Source organism: Pteropus vampyrus, unplaced genomic scaffold (genome assembly GCF_000151845.1).
Source record: "Pteropus vampyrus isolate Shadow unplaced genomic scaffold, Pvam_2.0 Scaffold171, whole genome shotgun sequence".
Taxonomy (NCBI): Eukaryota; Metazoa; Chordata; class Mammalia; order Chiroptera; family Pteropodidae; genus Pteropus; species Pteropus vampyrus.
Window position 1 is genome coordinate 1,127,335 of NW_011888952.1, and position 21,011 is coordinate 1,148,345.

Consider the following 21,011-nt stretch of genomic DNA (forward strand, 5'->3'; position numbering starts at 1 on the left):
CCACCATCCAATATACACAACTTTATGTATCTTTATCCATATTCTCCACCCTTTCTGCTAAAATAATAAACGAGGTGACCCTCCTCTTATTTAAGACTAAAACCACCTGTGCACTGGACCTCATTTCCTCTTTCTCTTGAAGTAAACTCATTATCAATTATTTGGCTCTCTCCATATTATTCACCATTTCTTTAGGTTAATTACAGCACATAATTGGTACCTTAGTATATACAATGAGATACCATGCAGTCATGAAAAAGGAATAAGGTAGTTCTTTCTGTCTTCTTATGGAACAGTTATAGAATACAATATGCTTTCCTGCAGTTCAAATCCATATGCCCAACTCCCCATAGTCATCCTCTACTTGGATGTCTCATAGACACTTCAAACACAACATGTCTACAATAACTCCCATCATCTTCTAAAATCTGTTCCTTCAGGTTCCTCCAGTATTCTTCATCTCAGTAAACAGAACCCCCATCCACCCCGGTGTCCAATCAGAAATTAGCTGACATACTTTGCTACTTCCCTCTCCTTCATCTCCCATCTAATCAATCATCAAGTCCTGACAATCTTACCTGTTAAATATTTCTTAATTATCCCACCTCTCTCCATCTCTACTGCCACTATATTTGTCCAAGCCACCATCGTCTTACTTAGGTTTCCAAAATAGCCTTTTTAATGATTTTCCAGCATCTATATTTCCCTCTTCCAATCCAGTCTCCACTAGATTGCAGCCCAGCAGTCACTTCAAAATGAACATTTAATTAAGGCTTTCTTCTACCAAAACTGTTATAGCTTCCTATTTTTCTCAGGATAAAATGCAAAATCCTTAGCAAAGCCTGTGCATGATCTAACTTCTGTTTAGTCTCATTTCACATGACTCTCCACCTCTCTACATTCCAGTCACAAAGTGCTGTATTTCTTCAAACTAACTATACTCTCTCCCTTTCAGGAACTTCAGAAATGTTCTTTCTCCTGGAATGTTGTTCTCCTCACTTGCCAACTCCTATTCATCCTTCAGGTCTCAATTTAAATGTAATATTCTCAATGAAACCTTTTCCAACTCCTCAGATTTGATCAAGCCAATTTTAATCCCTCCCCAATCTACCAGATATTCATTCATTTTCCCATTCAATAAATTTTTATTGAGCACCTAAACTATACAGATTGCTGTGCTAATTGCAGAGAATATAACTGAACAATACTGACAGTCTCTTCCCTGACTAAACATATCCTAATGGAAAATATAATCATTAACAAATAATTATTTAATTATGGTTGTAATAAATACTATTAAGGAGAAGTACAGGGTGCTTTGAGAATGAATGAATGTCTGGTAAATGGGGGAAGGAAGAAATTCAAATCCAGGTCTTCCAATTCCAAAGTCTATGCTTTTTCTCCCACTATACCATGCTGTAAATTCAAGCTTCATTTTTATTTCTAAGCATAACTGATTTTAACTTGTTTTCTTCTTAACTCCAGCAGATTCAAATTATGCATAGTTCTTTCCTGTGCCTCTGGGAGGCAGTCCTAAGCTCGTGACCACTCAGCCTGGCAGTATTCCAACTCCACAGGGTCCATAAATCGGCTCACTATTGACACTGTTCCGGGAGTGGGGTAGGGACTATGGAGAGTAAATGATATAAGAAATAGTTATAATACAGTGCAGGGCTATGTACAGAGGGCTATGGGTACACAAAAAATGGAAAGATTAATTTTGTCTGGGGCAATAACATAAGTTAAAATATTCTGTAAAATGTAAAATATTACTCAAATGATGTTATTAGTGGTGGCAGTAGTGTACTGGTCTCTCTAAGTAACAGAATCCCTCAAGGACAAACTTTATATATATATTTATATATATATTCATATATATATATTCAAATAGAAAAATGTTATAGCCATCTACTTACATAACCCAGAAAAAAACTGAAATATATTTCTCCTCATTCACGCTCTGCATCTGCTTTTAACTCATCTTACATTTTACAAACAAAATTCTTACTTCCAGCAAAGGATAATTATGTATTTTACTTTTTATCTACTCTTATCACATCAGAAAAACCTTAAAAGTCTGATGATTCTAATTTATTATAATCACAGCTCAGTCATTAAGTTGTCACTGAAGTTAAGAAAAACACTAAAATACTAAATGCAGTAAACTCCATTTAAATTCATTTTTAAGCACAAAATTTATATCACTACAGGTATATCCCCCTAGTGGTGATATAGCAGAATGACACCATTGAAAGGGAACACAGCTTTAGGTTACTAAACATCTAGAGACCCAGGCTGGGAACTTCTGAACCACAGAATATTTAAGGCATACAATCAGATTTTTAATTATTCTGGCTCTGCCACTTCTTGGCTGCATGACCTAGGATACATTTACTAACCTTTACAATCTTCAATCACCTCTTTCATAAGATAAGAACAGTAATTATACCTATCTCATAAGGTAATTATAAGAAATAATATATGTAAAGAGATTAGCACAGTGCATAGCATACTAGTACTCAGTAAATGTTATATTATCTCATTCATATCTAAGGTCTTACGAATTCTAAAAACCAAATGCCACAGAGCATAATAAAATATAGAAAATCTATATTATAGGTATTGTTCTTAATCCCCAATAGCAGGAATATGCTGTAGTTCACAACAAGAACCTCAACCAGGTAGACTTATAGTTAAAAGGGATGCCAGCTGCTCATCTAGAAATTTCAGTGTCGTCAAACACTTCTATAAAACTAGATGATCATGACCCAAGATAAAAGAGGACTCCTCCTATTTTGAGGGGTCCTAATGTTTAAACAAATGTCTTCAACACATTCCAAACATCTCAAACCCATTCACCTAGTCCCTTTCTCTAAATAGAAAATAGTTGCTTAGAATTATTTTGATCAGAGAGCAAAATAATTTTAGACAGAAGTTTTCAGTCTTATTTCTAGAACCCTTTATTTTTCCACAAGGATCTTATTTCAAACTTTTCAATATCCTAATTACTCAGGCAGTAGAAAAGACAAAAGGAAATACAATATTCTATCAGGAATTTGAACAAATTGGACTTATAGAAAAATTCCCATTCTTTTTTGCTTTTGCTCATGCTGGTCACGTTCATGCCTTTCCTCTCCTCTCCGCATCTAAATCCTATCTTAAAATAAACAAACAAACAAATAAATAAATAAGTAAGTAAGTAAATAAATCCATCCATCCATCCATCCATCCACCCTATCTATCTTTAATGCCCAAATTATACTGCTCTTCAGGCTCTCTGATTCATTCCACCATATGACTTTGTGAGTTGAGCAAGAGAGCTATCAGCATCAGCATACTAAGAAAGGAAACTATAAATTAAAGGCTAAAAAATTTGGCCAAGTTTACAGAGCTGGTGACAGTGCTATGATTTTATGAATCCACTGAAACATCAGTGGTTGGATTTAACTATAGGAAAACACAATGACAATTTAGCACCAAGAACATCTGGGCCACCAATCTGGATTATTCTGATTTTTAAAAATCCAATCTATTTCAAATACATACGAAGACAAGTAAATCTACCTCTTTAGCTCAATGTATTTATTTTAAAAATAATAAAATAAAGTTTCAAACGAGCTTGTTTAGAGTCACTTTTCAGTAAGGACTCTTACATTTGCAAGTATAAACTAGGCAAAAATATAACTTACTAATTTACATATTTGAAAAGTTCAGGTTTTGAGTTCAATAGATTTTAGGAATTCAAAGAACCTGGTTGCTCTTCATCTCTGTTTTGGCTTCACTCCCAGGCAGAACTTCTCCTGAAGACCCCAGTCTTACATCTTCCCAGGTTCATATCCAGTGTGAAAATTCATATCTTCTCCAAAAAATTGGTCAAAATTCAGAGTCACAGATCCAAACTAAAATTGGTGCCCATTCCTAATTCCACCTCCATGATTAGAAGAATGTAATACTCTAATTAGCAAGGCATGAATCACATGCCCATCCTTGGAGCCACAGGTGGGCTCTGTACAAAGCACAATGCCTGAGTTCTGAGCAGGACATAGCTCCCCAGAGGAAAATATGGGCACTTGTACTAAAAGAAAGTGAAATGAACTTTGAGGGGTAAAAACAACAAAAGTCCATTAAAAAATGTATATAGCTAGAGTCAGATCTGGGACCAGAACTTGCATTGCGACTCAATTCAGTGTTCTTTTTTATAGTATGCTATCATACTATACTATACTATTCTTCCTGGAGGAAGAAACTATAAAAGAGGCTCTTAATCAGCTCTAAGCCTTGAATTAACTGAAGCTTAAAATGTTTTGCTTTCCTTCTTAAAAGCTATTTTCATGAAAAGACATCTTTGCAAAACTTTCTAGGAAATAATTCTGCTCCATGTGGAGAGTTGCAGGATCACATTTCAAGATAATCTTGGCCTTATGATCTACTTCCCATCTATACCTGGCAGGACCAGGCTTATAAAATAGAGAGTAACCTATAAGGTTAAATATTAGGGGAATCAAAGGTCTCCAACCCAGACCTTTACCTTACCATTTGTTAATATTTTTTAAAAGTCTACCACCAAATTCAATTGAATTTGGAAGGCTTACCAGACTACCAATTTTCCTAGGAAAATACAAACATCCTAGGAAGAAAAACATCTTTAATTTACTCATTCAATCAACATTTAATGAATGAGAAGCAAAAAGCTAACCATTTGGGGTATAAGAATGAGCAAGAAAAACCCTTCCTTTTAAGGAGTTTGCAGTTTGGGAGGCAGATATGTAATATGTTTACAACGCATGCACAAAAGAGCTATGTGAGACCTCTCATAAAGTGATTTGGAATAGAGCACAGCAATCACTTCAAAACATAATTGAGAGTCAGCAGACAACAAGGCTCAAAGAAGGTGTGGGGTACACCACAACGGATAATGATGTCACTGAGAAGAAAGATGGAAAGAAACCAAAAATGAACTTTGCCTTCCAAAGGTTGGCATTGGAACCTGGAAAGTGGGGAAGAGGAGAGGAAAACAAATTCAACTAAAAATTAATTAGCAGATGTTATGAGTAAGGATTCCTAGTAGGCAATATGGAAGATGCAAAAATGAACAAGACAAGATTCTCACCTTCAAGAAGCCTACAGTATACCTGGGTAAATAAGAAACAGGCCGAAATCACATGTAAAAGATAGAGCGTGATAAGTACAATAAAATCGAACTTGATAAAGTGCTATGGAATTTCAGATGTAATAGAGAGATAAAGAGATAGAGTCAGAGAATATTAGGTAAAGAGGAATTTATAAAAGTTTCATGAAGAAATGTGAATACACAGGAGGCAAGGAATAGGTAAAGATGTTGCGGGAGACAGATGCTGAAAGACAATCCCAGAAGAAAAGCTGTATAAGACTTCTGGCCCTCTTTTGACTAATCTACTTTTCACAGCTTTAACCAATCTAGTAGATATGGACCATCAAAATTCAGTGCCCAGTCACTCTGGGGGCCACAAAATAAATTCCTCAAGTAATCAACAGAAGAAAGTATAAAACTAAAAATAGAATGATAGCATATTCTTAAAACATGAGCTTTCTATTTTATCTTTCTGAGCCTTATTTTTCTGACCTGTATAATAGGAATAAATAACCCCTACCCACATAAAGCCATTGGGAGATAAAGTAAAATAACATATTAAAGTGCTTAGAATATGCCTGGTATATAACTTTTATTAAATATTAATTTTTCTCCCTTCTGCATTAGTTTCCTAAGACTGCCATAATAAATTACCACAACGTAGTGGCTTAAAACATGTAAAATTTATTTTCTTAGAATTTTGGAGGTTAGAATCTGAAAATAAGGTATTAGCAGTACTATATTCCCTCTGAAGGCTATAGTAGACCATTACTTCCTTGCTTCTTCCAGTTTCTAGTGGCTATCTGCAATATTTGCTGTTTCCTGGCTTGTAACTAACTACATAGCTCTCACCTCTGCCTCCATCTTCTCATGGTCTTGTCCTCTGTGTTTCTCTCTGTTTCTCTCTTCTTTTTATAAATCCAGTCACTGGATTTAGAGCCCACCCTATATATATGATGATTTCATCTCAAGATCCTTAACTAATTACATCTACAAAAATTCTATTTCCCAAAAAGGTAATTCTGAGGTGCCGAGTGGACATGAATTTGCGGAGGGACACTATTCAACCCACTACACCTTCCTTCTTAGAATGCATTTGGGTCTGAAACATTCGCATCTTTAATAACTGTTTATTTCACAGGAAGACATTACCTTTTCATTGCATTCCCAGAATATTTCCATAGTACTGAATAACATATCTACAAATCCCTTAAGAAAAATTGGGATTTTTAAGGCAAAAAAAGTAAGTTGGCATTTTCAACAAACCCAAAAACTTGGGCTCCAGATCTGTCTCTGCCATTTCACAATCGTGAGACTTTGGGAAAATTATACCAACTCTTTAAGATTCAATTTCTTCATCTTTAAATGGGACTGTCATAAAATTTTAGGAAGAATTAAGTAAGATAATAAATGTGAAAATAAATGTGAAAGTATTTTGTGAACTCTAAAATAAAATACAATTAATAGGTTTTATTTACAAAAGTTTCAATGTTTAACTATTTAACAAATGTACTGATATGTGTCAGGTGCCATCTTAACTATCGTGGGGAGATAGAAGGAAAAATGGTCCATAACTCCAAAAGGCCCATGGTCCAACACCAACATACAAATAAAGATTACAAAACATTTTACCACTAAATTATTTGGAAATTACTAGATATATTTGATAGGACAGAGAAGACAGTGGTCAATGCTAGCTTAAAAGAGGAAGAAACTGAGCTAAGTCTTAGGACAGATAGGTTTTTAGCTTGAGAAGAAAGTAATGAATGCTGGAGAAGATAAGACATTAAGGCCAGATACAACAAATTTTAAAGCTATACAGTATGCCCAGACTTGATGCAGAGCAATGGAGGCACCTGAATGAAGATTACCATGATGAAAGCAGAGTTTTAGAGAAAAAAAGCCTGGCAGCATTTACAGTCTAAATTGTCAGGAGAGAGACTAAAGGCAAAGACACCAACTAAAAAGCTATGGCCCTAATCCAGAACATGTTCATATTCACTGGTTGCTAAAATCGTGACTGGCAGCAAGATCTGTAATTTCTGGAAAGCCACTTACTTCTTAGGCAATAATTCTCTTTCAGGTTTTTTTTCCCCGTCTGTGTTAAGCTCACTAAACCAATTACTGGATTATACAGAAGCTTCTATTTCACATTCCTCATAATCTCGTGACAGAAAAGTATAGAGGACACATAAGCAATCCAGTCCAATGTAAAAATCCTCAACATAGATCGGATGTCATCCAGTAGAAGTCACCTTTCTGCTTAAACACTTCAGCCTAAAAAATGCCCATTTCACCAAAGCCATCATCCCTGAAAACAACCAACAGCAAACATATCAGCTCCTTTTAGGAACACTTGGTGGGCCCGAGTCCTGGGCAGCTTTTCATATGGGCAGGTAAGAGTTCACCACTGCTAGAGTAGAAGGAGGAATAACGTAATCCTGCAGCTTTGACAGAGATTCATCCCATACCTAGTAGCGTCTGGCTGCAGGAAGGCAGGTCTGAGTCAATCTGTCAGGCGATGAAATCCTCACTCCATCTGCTCTGAAGGAGTTGTCTGCCAAGTTTGATGCCTGGACACATGAGCTCCCACTCTCACACCCACCACTTTCTCCTCTGAGAAGTAGAAATAAAATCTGTTTCAAAGCTTCATTTTTTTTCCTCTTTCCAAAGTCCAGCTCTAAGAAATTATCTATCAATTATAGCTTATGAAAGAGAATAAAGCACATATTTCCCTAACAACAACAAATGGGCAAGATGACCATAATATGACATACGTTAAGCAAAGTCTGCCTGTCTTTTCCACTGTCAACACATTACTTGCTCACAAAGACTGATTCTCTTCCTTTATTCCTCAACCTTTCTTTTATCTCTTCCCTTTTTGAATGAAATATTGGATATATTTTTTAAATGTGATGTACATAGAACTTATAAAGCTCACTAATAAAAAGAACACTCTCAGCCCTACCACTCACTTTAAGAAACAGAACTTATAATGGTAAAAACTTACCATTAAAGCTCTCTACCATATCCTCCTGCCTCACCCTGGCTTCCATGAGAAGTAGTCCTGTACTGCATGCATAATGTCAACAATAGACCATATCTACAATGGTGGCCCTATAAGAATATAATGAAGCTAAAAAATTCCTATTGCCTAGTGACACTGTAACTGTCATAACATCATAGCAAAATGCATTACTCATGTGTTCACGGTGATGCTGACATAAACAAACCTACTATAACTACTATACTGCCAGTCGTATAAAAGTATAGCACATACAATTATGTACAGTACATAATACCTGATAATAATAATAAATGACTGTGGTATTGGTTTATGTATTTACTCTATTATAATTTTTATCATTATTTTAGAGTATATTCTTTCCACTTATTAAAAAAAAGTTTACTGTCTAAAATAATATGCCATGTCATACCACCAGCAGCCTCACACATCTCATGCTTACCACATCTCTTGACTGCATCAATTTTTTCTTGTGCTTGATTTAATCTCATGTTGTTCTGTACAGTAACATGTTATATAGACTTGTCGCCTAGGAACAATAGGCTATACCACATAGCCTAGGTGTGTAGCAGGCTATACCATCTAGGTTTGTGTAAGTACATTCTATGATGCTCACACAACAAAGTTGCCTAACAACGCATTTCTCAGAATGTATCCCCGTTTTTAAGTGGTGCATAACTGTAATTGCTATGCAGAATTTTTTTTATCATTCTTAATCTCCTAGTTAGCAGAACTATATTAATTTGCTAATCCAAAAACCTCCTACCTCATACTTTTCCACTCCAAACTCTATTTTCACCACCTTTTCTGTCTGTAACCACACACATGCCAGGCCATCTCTCATCAAATTTTAATCATCTTTAGGAAGCTGAAAACAAATGAAATCATTTCATTATAGTCATCAAGTATTATGTACTATAAGTGGTTGTATACGCTATACTTTTATATGACTGACAGCTGAACAACCAAAAAAAGAAAAACGTTGCCTCTTTGTTTTCTCATCTGCAATATAGGGAAACTACTATCTAGTATACAGTAGACAATTAAGTGACTGCAACCTAGCACAAGTTTAGATAATAATGTTTAGATAAGATAATGTATGTAAGGCCTTTAGCATGGTGGTAGCAAAGAGTAGTTGGTGAAATAATATAAGGCACCTTCCCATTCTCTCCACATAATGTCAGAAGATCTACTAAATACACTTTGTGAAAAGCCCTAGCTATAAAAAAAATGCTATCAAACCAAATAATATGTAATAATATGTAAAAAAGATTATGTACCATGAATAAGATTTATCCCATGAATGCGAGGTTGGTTCAACATATGAATATCAGTCAATGTAATATACCGTGTTACTAGAATAAAGGACAAAAACCACATGGTCATGTACAAGGAAAACTACAAAACTAAAGAAATAAAATCAAAACAAATGGAAAGACAACTGAGATGTCATCAAACTGTATAACAGCGGTCACTCCACTGAGAGGATTTCCTGAAAATCTGCCTCCCCCAACTCGCGGCCCCACCCAAGCCACATCCAGTTGTATCCTCGGTGAATCCAGGGTTCCTTATTGAACCAACTCCAAGACCCACACTGGTGGCAGCTGGCCTCGGTTTCTGGGATGACCTCTTGAGACAACTATAAGCACAGCATCTGTGGACTGCTTCCCGAATCTTAACAGGTGGCCTCGGAGAGACACAGGCTGGGGCTAACCTTGGCCTGCAGCTGAACCCCTCTCAGGACTGTGCCGTTGGACACCTACTACACAAAGCTGTACTAATAAGACCAGGAGACTTAGGAGCTTTGCTTAGTACATAGAAACAGACACAGAAAGGCAGTCAAAATGAGAAGACAAAAAAGCAAAAACTATATGAAAGAACAGAACAGAGATCCAGGAATAATGCAGTCAAGCAATCTAACAGATGCCGAGTTCAAAACACTGGTTATAAAGATGCTCAGTGAACTTAGGGGAAGAGTAGATGAACTCAGTAAGAATTTTAACGAAGAAATAAAAAACATAAAAGTGTAAATTATAAAAGGGAAACAGTCAGAAATGAAGAACACATTATCTGAGATGAAGAGCATATTAGAGGGAATTAACAGAGTGGATGAAGAAGAGGATCAAACCACTGATAAAGAGGATGGGGAAGCCAAGGACACTCAATCAGAACGGCAAGAAAAAAGAAGCCAAGACTATACTAATAATTTAAGGAGCCTATGGGACACAATTAAATGTAAAAACATCTGGGCAACAGGGGTACCTGAAAGGGAACAAGAAGTTGAAGACCTGTTTGAAGAAATGATGATGGAAAACTTCCCTCACCAGGTGAAGGAAATAGACATACAATCCCAGGAAGCTCAGAGAGTCCCAAAAAAGATGAACCCAAAGAGGCCCACACCAAGACATGTTATAATTAAAATGCCAAAGGTTAAATGCAAAGAGAATATTAAAAGCAGCAAGAGAAAAGCAGTTGGTTACCGACAAGGGAGCACCCATAAGACTAGCAGCTGATTTCTCAAAAGAAACTTTGCAAGACAGAAGAGATTGGCACAAAATATTCAACATGATGAAAATCCAGCATCTGCAACCAAGAATACTTTATCTAGCAAAGCTATCATTTAGAGTCAAAGGACAGATAAAGAGCTTCCTAGACAAAACTAAACTAAAGGAATTCATCTATACCAAGCCAGTATTACAAGAAATCTTAGAGAGACTTCTTTAGGAAGGAAAAACGTGTATCAAAAACATGAATAAAGACTGGTAATAACTACATTCTTATCAACAAGTACCTCGAATGGAAAGAATTAAGTGCTCCAAACAAAAGATAAGTGGCTGAATGGATAAGAAAACAAGACCCCTACATATGCTGCCTACAAGAGATTCACTTCAGAGTTAAAGACACACAGACTAAAAGGAAGAGGGTGGAAAAGATATTGCCTTGATGGACCTAGAGGGTATCACGCTGAATGAAGTAAATCATATAAAGAAAGACAAATACCACATGATTTCACATAGACGTGGAATCTAAGGAACAAAATAAACAACAACAACAAAAATGGAGACAAACTCATAGACACAGAGAATATTTTAAGGGCTATCAGATAGGAAGGGGGTTGGGGTGACGGATTAAGAAGTACGAATGGATAGTTACAAAATAGACATGGAGATATAAAGAGTAGTATAAGAAAGATAGTTAATAATGTAATAAATATGTAAAGGGGAAGAGAGGTACTAGATTTGATGGAGTGATCACTTTGTGAGTTATATAGATCTCTATTCACTATGCTGTACAATTGAAACTAATATATTGTTGTATGCCAACTATAATTGAAAAAAATCATTGAATTGTACAAGGTAAATGTAAGTAACTAATTATCTATTATATTTCAATAAAGCTGTGGAAAAAAGAAATAAAGGAATAAAATTCCATAAAAGAACAACTAAATACTAATACATTTAACAATGTGGATAAATCTTGAAAGCATTAAGTGAAAGAAGCCAGACATAGAAGAAAAGGCCACATATTGTATAATTCCATTTATATGAAATATCTAGACCAGGCAAATCCACAAAGACAAAAAATAGATGAATGATTGCCAGGGGTTGTGGAAAGGAGCTATAGAAAATGATTGCTAATGGGTATGGGGTTTCTTTCTGGAGTGATGAAGATATTCTGAAATTAGGTAGTGGTGATGGTTACACAGTTTCATGAATATACTATCACCAATGAACTGTAAACGTTAAAAAAGATAAATTTTATGGTATGAAAATTATATCTCCATTTTTCAAAAAAAGCCCAGCTACATTTCTTACCAATCTCTCTCACTACTCTGCCTCACACCTGGAATTTATCTAAACTCACCACTGGCCATAGCATAATGTTTCATTTCCAAAGTGAGGAAAGTACTAGAATTACTTATAACTCTTTATACTTTATGAAGGTTACTCTTCTGATCAAGTGCGGATTCTACAAAACCTCTTTTCTGACCTTGATGCCTGAAGTCCTCTCCCTAAACTTTTTTCATTGAACTACAAAATTGCTAAACTCTAATAGCACAATTATTCTAATTTCAAAGCCATGAAGTGGAAAAAAACACATGGATTTTGAACTCAGACAAAGACTCTAACTTCATTTACCACTTTCTAATTGTATGTAACTTCAGAGAAATTACCTAACCACATGTTCATATGTAAAATTGCAATAATGTCTCTTTGGAAATATAAGGATTCAATGAGATAATGCATGTAAAGTGCTTGGTCATAGTAATTTTTCCATCAATGTCAGTTCACTCCTTCTCACTGTTTTGTGAAATGTATGAAGCTGATATTGTCTCCAACTGGGCAGTTACTGAGCCCCAATCTGAAGTCTGTCCTCAACTAAGATAGGACTCACAAGATCTAGGAAAATCTCAAGGGCAGAAATGATTAAAGGAGGGGAGGGCAAATGGGGCAAACATCATCATACATGTTTAATTGGGAACCTACTTCCTAATCTAATGCAATTCATTTGTTATATCATCGGGCTCTGAGCCTCTCTAAGCAGGGAAATGGATATTTGACAGGAAAATTAAAAGGCACACTGCTCCAATTACCATGAATGGAACGCATTACAAATAAACATATGTTCCTGGGGGAAAGAATGAGATTTGTTTTTGAGAAGAGCTGAGAAGCCTGAGCCACAAGGCTGACTCTAATTTTTTACATAGGAGGTAAAATTACCTTCTTGCCTCTTCCATCACTGATGATAAATTTAAATGGTAAGGACACCACTGAGTTTATTACAGTGTGGAGACTTGCTTCCCATCAGCAGAACCTCCCCCACTCCTCTACCATTTTGTTTTACACAAGCATGTACACATATAGCCAAAATTCTGAACCAATTAAGAAGAAAAAGTTAGTGTAGATCCCAGGTCACCAAGGCTCTCTCTAATCAAAATCACTTGAGTGTGTGCGCACCACCACCACTGTCATACCTAGCATCCAAACACCGCTGTGTGGATCAGGGGTCCTCAGTCTAGAGGAACCCAAAATTTATTAAGCAGTGTTAATTAAAATATTTATAATTCTTCATTAGCCCCATCACTATAACATTCAAGTCCCTTTACAAGGTAGCCCAGTGATCCTCCCAACCTTATCTCCTAGTATTTTTCATTCTCCTTTCCATCATACATAATATCTACATCAAGAACACAGTATTTCCAAAATAGCAATGTCTTTTCATGCCTTCCTGCCTCATTCCTCTACCTGAAATGCTTTATTCCTCCCAATCTCCTAATCCACCTAGTGAACTTCTACTCTTCAAGTCCAGTTCAAACGCCTCCCCTTTGGTGAATCCTTCCCCAACCTCCTACCCTAGGCAAAATTAACTATACACTCCTCTCCCGCGATTCTCTCATGATGGTCAGAAGACAGCATGAAGGCTTTATATGTATTTTAAAAAATGTTAAGGGTGAAAATTTTGCTTAAATTTCATTTTGCCACTCATAATATTTCAGTTTTCTATTTTCAGAGAGTGATAGTTTCAATTAGTAGAGATCATTTACTCTAGTGGATTTCAAGCATATATTTGTTATATAATCCTTTGCTTTAACTAAAATCTCAGAAGGAAGCTCAATACATATATAAACAATAAAACCAGAGTTGCTCTGGTTGTCACAATATATAGAGAATCCAAAATATCTCCTAATTGGATCTTCCCACGCTTGGCCCTAATGATGGCGCATGGAACAACTAATCCAAATCCAAGGCCCTCTTTTTATAAATTAGAAAACCTGAGTCAAGAGGAGAGAAATATGGTTTTCAAAAGCATACAGCAGTTTAGTATTAGGGCCAAGACCTAGGTCTCCTGCATTCTTTCTAGCTCTTTTAGATGTCATTCCTGCCTTCTTACTTTTGGAGAAAAGCTATAAGAAAACTGGTGAGAGAATTAAGAGGCTTGGCTAGCCTTACTTCTTCTGTCAGCCTGCCAGCTGGAGCAGAAGATGTGCCAGTATAATATCTACCTTGAGACAGTCTTAATGACCAGCTGCTAAGAGATTCAGTAGGGAAGCATGGAGGGCACAGGTAGGGGGAGATGCCTGTTTGGAACACTGCTCTTTGCAAAGGCAGAAAAGTACTAGGTCTCAGAAGGGGGCCATCTATATGATGGGCTTTCAGGGTCATCAAGAAGAGCACTCTCTATCCACACACACACAAACACACACACACACAAACACACACACACACACACACAGGAAGGAAGGAAGGAAGGAAGGAAGGAAGGAAGGAAGGAAGGAAGGAAGGAAGGAAGGAAGGAAGGAAGGAAGGAAGGAAGAAAGGAAGGAAGGACATCTCACTGACAAACTGCAATTTCCTTGTGACGGACTGGTTTGGATTCAAGCAGATCTAGGATAGATTCTTGATGGTAATTATGAGCTACCTAACTAAAACTGTGAGTCTCAGTTTTCTGGCCTATAAAAATAATACAGTAACACTGATCTCACACTTTATGTATTATTTAATTAAATGAGAAAATGTAAGTAAAAGCACTTAGGCAGTACCTGGTATGCAGCATTCAATAATGAGTAGTCCCTTTCTCTTCTATATTAGGTATATCCCTCTCTGTTCGAGTTTCTTATAACATGAAAGCCTTTGATATTTAAAATACTGCAGTACTGAGTTACTACATAACTCATTATGAAGATTTATATCCCTCCCAAAAGCCGTATGTTGAAGCCCTAATCCCCTAATTTGTAATGGAATACAAATGAGCAATGAAAAAGAATGAAATAATGCCCCATACAAGAAAACAGATGAATCTCATGAACATACTGTCAAACAAAAGAAGCCAGACTCAAAAGGGTTTATACTGAAGAGTCTATTGAATAAAGCTCAAAACCCAGGCAAAATAAATATGTGATAAAGGAAGTAAAAATAGTGGTTACCTGTTTGGAGCAGTGAAGTAATGGCTGAAAAGAGCATTATAGAAGCTTAGCAGGTACTGGTTATGTTGTATATTTGTGCCCTTTTTTATGTTTATTATTTGTGCACTTTTATACTTCAAATTTTTTTTAAGTTTATAAACAAAACAAAACAAACCTCTGGGAGAGAGAATGGATTGAATGTCATAAGGTCCCAGAGCTCCTTTGGCCTAGGACAACACTCTCTGACATCCTTGTATCCATTCTTTCTTCTCCACTTCCATGGTCCTATTACAAGCCTCCAGTATCTCATAGCTGGACAATCAAAACACGCTCCTAAACTGGTCTCCAGGCCTGCACAAGTTCTCCCTCCTCCCCATTTCCTACATTGTTTTCAGATAAAACTTCCTAAGCAAAGCACTGATTGAGTCATCCTCTGCTCCAAAACCTTTACTACTCACTACTAACTACAGGTTAAGGAAAATTCTCTGAGCTTTCCGTTCAAGGTTCTCTATATTGGATCCCAATCTACTTACTATTCTAGGATCAATTTATGATTCCTTCTAATCTTAACTCACTGTTTCAATCAATTCACTTCCTACCTCTGCACATGACTCACGCTTTGTCACACTCATACTGTTTTGTCTCCCTCTTTTTGCTGTGCTTCATTCTCCTCTAGGAAAAGGACCTGGGCAGAAAGAAGCTAATAACTTACTAAAGTGATAAAAAGCTTAACAAAGTCTATTTACTCCCCAAAGCTACATCATCCATTCTTTCTCACTATTTCCTTGGGAGGGAAATAATACTTTAGAAATTTCAAGTTCATCTTCAAATGATAAAGATTAGCTGCATAATGAAGAATAAATCTAGTTCCTGGAAAAAAAAAATAAAAGTAATTTCATCTCTCTGTTCTTTGGTTTCTACATGATGGTGATGATAATAATGATTTTTTTGTATTTGCATAGCACTGGAAAATTTACAAAGCACTTTCATAACCTACTTAATTTCAACAAAGTCTCACAATAACCATAGACGGTAGGCATTTTCATCCACATTTACATGCAAGTATACCAAGGCTCAGAGGATCAGTAAGATTACTTTCCAGCTCTCATATTCCTGAGTTTCTCTGCAATAGATGAGGTTTACTTCTGACAAATTCCTAGTAACCTTCTGAGCATCCCCCTTACCCCATCTCTACTGCACCACCACTAGGTGTCTATTCTATATTCCATCCCTACAAAGTGTTGCTCTCATATTGTGGTTATAATCTCCAGTATGTTACCTGAGACCACCATACTCATCTTCATATAGGTATTAAAAAATTCCTGAAGTCCTCCAAGATTAGAAAGTCTTTAAGATCCAAAGAGTGAATCTTAAACAGTGAAATTTTAGGCAATATGAAAAGACATGAGACTATTTGGAGAAGAAGACCATTTATGGTCCCTATTCCTTCAACAATTTTTGAGGCCTACTGTTAGCCAGGCTGCTAAATGCTGAGGCAAAGAATAAAACATGGCCCTTGCCCTGAAGTAACCCACAGTCTAGGGCAGACCCCATAGGTGTCAGTCCAACACGAAGTACTGACTTTAGCTCAAAGAACCTGGTTCTTGACCCCACAATCACAGAAGTTTTTTTTTTGCCAAGTTGGAGCAAATCCCCAAGAAGACATTCTAGCCACTGTCATTCATTCCTCCTCACTGACAATGAATGTCTCATTCAAAATCATACCACAAAGTAAGCAAACCAAGTAAACTGCCAAAGGCAAGATAATTATTTCATATAACAGATTTATAAACAAACATCATGGAAATCATTCACCCTTACCTATACTCACAGAAGTACATGTTAAAATACTCAAATTCTGCTTTTATACCTATTATACTAACACTTTAAAAGATAATAATACTGTGTGCTGAAAAGTGAAGTAAAAATGGTTGATAAACTTCAAACTGGAAAAACCTTCTATAGGAAGCAGTATAGCAATATCTACCAAAAGCTACATATATCAACATAACCTTTAGTCAACTAGTTCTTTTTCTGAAAATTGAGAATGCCTATGGTCTTGATATGTAATAATGATAAAAACTAGAAGTCAACAGTTCTCTAATAAAATATAATTGAATAAATCATGGTACAACAGTTATGAAAAAATATATAACTATTAAGACTGGGTAATAATATGTAAAAGTTATTTATAAGTAGAAAAAAACAAAATATGAAATTATAGCTAGACAATCACCACAATTATGCAAAAATGTTTGCACATGAACAAATATTGGAAGAAAATATGGGAAAATGTGAAAGCAGATGCTCTATTGCTATGATGAAATTATAAAAGAAACATATTCTATTTAAAATTTATTTTAATCATGTTGATATAACAATAAATCACACTATTATATTGCTTGTTTAATTGCCCATGTTCCCAACAAAACTATAAGCTTTGTGAAGACAGGACAAAGTCTCTTGTTCTCATTATTATAGCACCAGTTCCTACTGAACAACTAATGAAAGAATGAACGGAACACATGGGAAACCTCAGAATAAATAAATACCCCAAGAAGGGGAAGGGAAGTGAACCAATAAAAATAAACAAAAGGCTGATCTCTATATGCCTATTTCCAAGCTCTAACTAGGGATAAACCAAATCAACCCATTAAAATGTCTCTGGGAAGTCTTTCTTCCCAGAAGGCCACTGCCTAGATCTCTGCTTCAAAAGAATCTGGAGAAAAGCAGAGGGTCCTGGAAAGTGGGCAGAGCAGAATACTCCCAGGATTTGGGGGGAACATACAAAGTCAGAAAGGACAGGAGCTTCATATCCTTTCCCTACCCCCAACTTCACTGCCTTTTGACTCCCAGAACCTTCCATATAACTACAACTGGAACTAAGGGAAGTATGAAGTATAGCAAGAGAGACTGACTAAATGGGAAAAAAAAAGAGGGGAGAAAAAAACAGGTCAGCAGCGAACAATGTTCTTAGTAGGCACTTAAGTCTGACACTAAGCTCTGGTTAAGAAATAAATTTCCAGGTTCAAAGAAAATAAGAAGCTTTAAAGGAATTGAGCTCTGGTGCGAAAATTCCCTTTCCTGACAACAAAAACAGAAAGGGAAAGGAGACAACCTTTATGTTATTTTTCAACCAACCTACGCAACACCTGTCACAGACCATATAGGCTCTTTCCAGCTTAAGCAATTTTTTTATCCATCCTTGGTGCTTTTAGGCAAAAGCACATAATTGACTAATGCAGAGCTTGGAAAGGAGTTTAGCTGCATGGAGAAAAGGGGCACTGAGTAAGGATAAAAGGGTAGAAAGAGAAGAATCTATATTTTAGATGCAGCTCTACATATGTCATGTTGTAACTTTAAGCAAATCATAATCTCTGTGAGCCTCGGTTTTCCTAATTTCCTGTTTCCTAATCAAAACAGGAAATTATACCAATTTACCTACAAAGTTAAGGTGCAAATCAAATGAGACGATACATGCAAATCAAAGTATATAATAAATTATAAAGTTTTATTTAGATATATGACCTTATTACAGAATCACACATGCTACAATTTCCAGGGTCAAAGTTAAGTTGAGTGTATTTTTCAAGCAAATCTGACTGCATAAGTCATCTGGAGGTTACAGGACATCAGTCTCATCCTACTTTGCTAAATCATTAAAAGAGTAGACTTTTCGTGTAGGCAGGTGGCAATAAAGAATGTTTCTCCTTTTTCCCCAATCTTAGTGCTGAAATTCCACTATTCATTACTTGGGGTTGAAGCAGTTGTTCTATTTTCCACCTCCTTCTATGAAAACACAAAAACCTGAAAAAGGATTACCAATAACCACTAACAATTCATAGTTGAGCTAAGATTAACTCAGCCTGCTGAAGAATAAAATCTAGAAAACAGGGATGCCAACAAAAATTTGGCCTACAATTCCCAAGAACCTCCTGATTTCAAGTTTTCAATCTCATTGTCTTCAACCATCAAAATTTCTTCCAACTTCCCACATTTCAGTATCTAAAAATCTCTCAGACTATTTATTGCATTGAAAAATAAGACCTCACTTTCCAATTTTGTTTCAGAAAATATGTTCACCTCTGGAATGAATTCTGGGTCATGGGACATACGTCCATAGACACAGAATGAAAAGTGTAAGTGGGCAGAGCAGGCACAGAAAAGTAAAAACACAAAATTCAACACCTCCATAGTTTTGACTAGAACTAAAAGCCCTGATTACTAGGCAAAAACTATTTTCTCCATAGCTTCCTACTTCTAATAACCACAAAAACTGCCCATGGCAACACTTAAGAGGAAATTAAGTAGGGAATTCTTCCTCATATCTACTCAAGCCCACCTGTTGCTTCAGTTTCCATTTAAACCTGTTGTGTGTGTGTTATGGTTTGCAGTCGGATCTCACACCAATCCTATGAGGAAAGTATAGCAGGTATTATTACTCCAATTTAAGGATGAGGAAATCGAGATTCAAAGAAAAGCAACTTGCAATGACCTGAATTAAATCCAGATCTTCTGACTACAAAATCTCCTATGCTTTCCAGAACACCATAATGCCTCTTGAAGTCTTTTGGCTCCATTCTCTCCAGAGGAGATAAATACCAGTCCCAACCAACCTTCTTGTCACCATCTTCCATTGCACTGTTCCCTGGCTTTTTGTGTTAGCAGTTTCTGACACAAGGTAGCACTAAAGGGAGCTCATTATGCTAAATACCCTTGGTTTGTTAAATGGCTAGGAAAACTGATATTTTGCCCACATGACACAAGTTTCCAACTAAACTGGCTAGCTCCAAGTCACACGCAACTCAGTCTAGGAAGCCCACAAGATCCAAAGTCAAAGACCTGAGTTCTAGTCCTGACTCTTATCATTGCCCTGGCTATGTGAGCTTGGGTAAACATCCTAACTTCCCTGGATCTTAATTCCTTCATATGTAAAATGAGAATAACATTAATTATTGCCCCACAAATACTTCTGTGTGGAGGATTAAACGAGACAACGGATGTGATAGTGCTCAAAGTATAAAGCTTCTACAAATAAGCCATTATAAAAACATCTTCCCCAGAGACTATTTCAAAACACTAGTTATCAGAGTTTTCTAAACTAAGTACAACAATCTACTCCAACCAAAATGAAGCAATATTCATCTAGATATGTCTTATTTTTCAAAATTATTTTTAGTGTCATGGAAATCTGTCTACAGTTTTACTTGACTTGAAGGCTCCTATAAATATTCACATGGTAAACTGTCTTAAAGCTGCTATGAAAATCTGCTTGTCGTAGTAGAACATTTATTGAACATCTCTCATGTGCCAGTTACCATGTTAGCCATTTTCAGAGTTTATTTCAATGGATTCTCATAAGAATACTTTGGGAGATATTTTATCTCTTTATTATAGGTAAAGAAACTGAGGTTATGAGAAAGCAAAAAATTGCCCAAGATCAAACATGTGTCTGTGTCATTGAGGAAAGGACACATCAAGGTGTTTAGTGGCAAGAAGAAATTGGAAACTGTTATCTAGTGATTACCAAGCATGTGGTTAAGACATGAAATCAGAGTTGGATTACCTGGGTTCAAATCCTGGATTCACTTTAAACTATAGTTTCCTTATTTATAAAATCAGTTTAATAATAGTAATGTTTTATAACATAGTAATTGGGTTAATATATCTACTTAGAATAGTGCCTGCCTATCGAATAGTACAACTAATACATTAGCATCATTTTTCCCACCTTGCTTATCCAAACTTCTCTTCTTTTCTTCTCTGCCCTAAAACTATACACTAATTAGCCTAAATCTCCTTTACACACATCTTACTCATTGCTGTTGTTACGCTTTTGCTCTTTCTCTTCCTTTTAACTAAAATGCCTCTCTTCTTCCTTACTCAGCCTTCAAAGCCTAGCTCAGATCTACTCCTTCTATGACACATTTGACTTCTGCAGCCCACAGTTATTTTTTCCTTCTCTGAACAAT

General features: G+C 36.2%; 1 protein-coding gene across 1 annotated transcript in view; it reads right to left on the reverse strand.

The window, feature by feature from the left end:
• SYN2 (synapsin II) overlaps window positions 1-21,011 on the reverse strand; it is a 175,514-nt gene that overhangs the window by 142,724 nt on the left and 11,779 nt on the right.